Here is a 4,328-nt window from a genome sequence, read left to right on the forward strand (position 1 = left end):
TGTGATGTTTTGCAGCCCATGTTTTCCTAAGGAGCCTTCCTCTCTGTTGCATCGTATGAAAATGTGCGGTGTGATGAACCTTTTACAGTAGGAAATCCTATTGGAAGAGCCCTAAACTAAGCCCTAGCTGCAGAAAACAAAAACACTTACATCACCTAAGAAGCGCTGTCAGCTCCACTGCATCTTCTCCCCGATCCCCGACACTTGTCTTCAGGCAAGTCTTCTGGCTGGGGATTGGAAATTCCCCGCCTCCAGGAAACGCTGGCTCTGATTGGCTGAGCACCACACAGCAAATTATCTTCCTATGTATAATATGACCAAACGGACTGGGACAGAAGACCTCTTGGGAGCGGTGGGTTTGCGTGGAAGATGACCACTTTGCTGTCTCTGTACGTTGGTCTGCAGGGATTCTGTAGACTTGTTGCATCAATGATGATCTCTGATGAAAACAAGTGTAAGATTGACTCCAACAACCATCAGAATAAAGGATTCAAGGAGGCAGTCATCACAAAAAAGCAGAGATTCGGGACAATGTGCCATCACGCTGCTGTCAGGAGCTGCACACCAACTGTGGACAATATAAGGACCATTATCTGCTTTGCAACCAGTGATTACGACTCCGGAGAAGACAAATACATTGAAGGAGCAGAGCTGAATTCACTGAACACACCAACGTGTTGTGCGATTAAGGCTAGGGCCACGTGGCGGCACGGGTGGCAAGTTGCTGCGAGCCGCAGATCGACAAAAGTTCCAGTCTTGGTGTCTATTGTTTTGCGAGCTGCAGGTGGCAAGAATTTGTGAGATGTGCTGCAACCGCATTGGCACTAATGAGAGACTGAAGTGGAAGGGTTACACAAAGATCTTTGGTCATGTGACCCATGCTGCCGTGTAACCATAGCCTTAATATTGATAACTCGCTTGGCTCTACTACATCTCTACACAATAATCATGTTTTGAAACCTTGGAGACCATGACGACTTATTCCCTAAGAGGAAAATCCCTTAGTAGGCAGCCATATGTGTTTTCACGACCCCCAATACTATATCTGTACGCAGCCCACCGTGTGTGTATAAAGCCTAGGGCTCCAGTGGCCATCTATATCGTTAACTGCTGAGCATGCAGCAAGACGTGACAGCTCTCACCTCCCAAGTAAAGAACTTTTACACGGCTTGTCCCACAATTGGGCAGTGTAAGAAGTACAACCATCAGCCAACAAACAAGTCAACGCTCATTTGTCCGCTGATCCTTGACTTTCAACAAGCATAAAATTGCTGACTGGTCATCTGTATGTCTCCCTGTGTAAGCGGGTTTGGTACACAAAATGGCCCTGGAATAAAACTATAAAGTGGGCCCATATTGTAGCTGGGGCCAAATTAGCAGCAAGTGGGATGAACACAAGTAGGCAGGCGTCAGCAAACCGCCAGCTGCAGCACTGCTGACTGTAGGAGGGGAGAAATCTATGCGGCGTGGATAGCTCACTGCAGCAGATCTTCTACGAAGCACAGAACATGTTAGAGCTGCAGGTATATATTAAGGTGCCGCCTATTTCTACCCTTTAGGCCTCCACCACATCAATGATCATCATCGGCTGGCTTCTCTTAACCCCTTATTGTTTTCATGTCCTGGGTGTTTGGGCTTCATTCTGCAGGGCTGTGAAAACACACTGGCGCTGTAGAGCAAAGCCCCGGGGTTGGGATTGTGACAGCTCCCGCCTCTAAGCTACCGGAGGTACTGAATAAAACCACTACAAGGATTAATATAACTAATAACAATATATGACAGCCAAAAAATACCTACAGACTGTGACCACATAATACCCCTAAAGTGTTACTGAAAAAAAGTATACAAGGACCAATGTTACACCCATACTGTGGCCATAGAGAGGTAGATACCAGTTCACAGCACCAGTATAATGGATCTCGACAGGCTGTGTAAGTGATTATAGTATATTAGCTCCATTAATCACTGGTGATGTCCCCTTTAATTGGGGTGTTTCACTTTTCCTTTTCTTCTCCATCCCGCTCAGACCACAATCATGATTTCTCCTTCACACATATTTGTCTCTGCAGAATTTGACAGACAACTTTAACTCTAATTTTACCTTTCCATATCTCTACACAATGCCACCATTCATGTTGCTCCAGACAGTAATAATGCCATATCTGCCACTTAGTAATTTAAGCTCCTTTTTGTGCTCATTGTAATCCCCACATAGTAGTGCCAATATTAATGCTCCCCACACAGAATTTGTTCCCCCTGTTATGCCACCACTCAGTAATAATGCCCCTCCTGGTGTCCGTTTAGTAATAATGACTCTCCCGGCCCCCTTTCAAAGGGTTTGTCTGCCCATTTTTTCACTGATGGCCTATGCTCTGTATAGATCAGTAGCAGTTGATGGACGGGGTCTGCCGCTAGGGAACCCCGTCCATCAGCCCTCTGCTCAGTATAGCAGGCCGGATGCTGTAATAAGAGCACAGGGAGGTAGTACTGGCAGAAGAGTAGCAGGAAGTGAAGCCTCAGTGTGGCTCTCACATTGATTTCAATAAATAAAGCCAGCGTTCGCACTTTCTTCCCCATCATCTTATGACAACATTTGGCCCGCTGCACTGGACAACAGGCGGGATGAATAGCTGATGGACAGCAGTAGACCCTATCTATCTACTATGGATGACTTGTCCAGAGCAAACTTCAACAGTAAAAAAATGGGCAAATAATCCCTATAAGTAATAATGCCCCTGGCCCGTATTTATTAATAATACTCCTCCTGGTGTTGTTATAGTAATAATGTCGTTTGTGTCCCTTTTGTGGTAATAAGAATGCCTATTAGCCCCCTTGCAGTGCTGCCCGTTATATACATTAAAAAAAACAACACAATTACTTACCTGCGTCCCCCTCCTCCGGCCTCTGCTGTCTGCATCTGTCTGCAAATCTCACAGTTTGGCCGCACCGAAAAACTGCAAGATTTCTGTGGGAGAGCCGCAGCTCCAATGCCTGCGGCATTTTGCCCTGGGTTTTGGAGCGGTTTGGCTGCTGGCATTCCGCTGCGGCTTTTTCTCCCCATAAAGAGGAGTGAGGCTGCAGTGGGGGAAAAAAAAAAAAGAATTGAGATGCTGCGGCTGTCAATTTTGCCCCGCATCTCCAGTTCGGCCCGGTTTTGCCGCAACGGATTGGCTGCCCCATGTGGACGAGATTTTTGCACAATCTCGTACAGATGGCTGGCTAATCCTGGGATTAGGTGCCGCAGGCGGACTTGTCGCACAGAATTTCCGCATGGAATTTCTATGGCAAATCCGTCTCTTGTGAACCCAGTCTTACAGCACAATTACCTCCAGGGATCACAGGTGATGTCATATCTGATTAGTGTTGTTCACTTTTGGTTTTCATCTGTAGTCGGCCCAGAACAATTTGACAATTTCTTCCAGCCATCATTTGTTTCTGCAGAATTTGCAACAGACCTCTTTAGCTCCACGCTTCCCCAGCACATGCGCAACATATGCGCAAACCCCAAATTCTGCTGCCCCCTTTTAACAGTGCCAACCAGCGGCTAACCCTAATAAATAATCTCACACACTGTTCACCAGCCTCTCCTACCACAGACCACTGCATGTACCACGCTTTCTCACAGACTGCTGAAACCCCTTAGGGTTCTGTCCCCTCCACATCACACAGCACTCTCATGGTACCCCACTTATCACATAATGCAGAAAGGAACAGAACAAAAAAGGGTCTCGGCGCTCCAGCAGGAAAGACCCGATGTAATCCTCCGAATCAGCAGTAATGGTCCTTATTCCATAATAACACAGCACAACGTGTTTCGTTGCAAGAACCGCGACTTTCTCAAGTACAATGAACTTACACTTCTTTCATCTATTTAAACAACATTTAGAAACTCATATATCCATAAATATTGTTTGTGGCAAATAATAAGGATCTTGAAGGAATCTATGTGACATCTATCCTCCATGTGTTTGAGGGCGATTTAGGATGGACTATTGAAACTTCTGGCTCATCCTTACCCAAGGAAGCCTATTCTCTGAAAGGCTCTGTATATGATACATGGAGGCATACATTGGATTGGATATTTCTTAAGGTTTATAGAGAGAATCATTTGACCCCTAGAGGCTTGAGAGTGCCTATAGGGTCAGATTTCCCAGGGATGAAGAATTCTCTGGTGAATGGAGTCTAATGGAGTCTAATGTTGGGCACTTTTTCATCTATTTAAACAACATTTAGAAACTCATATATCCATAAATATTGTTTGTGGCAAATAATAAGGATCTTGAAGGAATCTATGTGACATCTATCCTCCATGTGTTTGAGGGCGATTT

At 45.6% G+C, this 4,328-nt stretch overlaps 1 pseudogene; it reads right to left on the reverse strand.

Annotated features, from left to right (window-relative positions):
- Window positions 1–458: 458 nt before the first annotated feature.
- LOC136594895 (small nucleolar RNA MBII-202) lies at window positions 459–542 on the reverse strand (annotated as a pseudogene).
- Between the last annotated feature and the right edge of the window lie 3,786 nt (window positions 543–4,328).

The sequence above is a fragment of the Eleutherodactylus coqui genome, unplaced genomic scaffold (assembly GCF_035609145.1).
Source record: "Eleutherodactylus coqui strain aEleCoq1 unplaced genomic scaffold, aEleCoq1.hap1 HAP1_SCAFFOLD_109, whole genome shotgun sequence".
Classification (NCBI taxonomy): domain Eukaryota; kingdom Metazoa; phylum Chordata; class Amphibia; order Anura; family Eleutherodactylidae; genus Eleutherodactylus; species Eleutherodactylus coqui.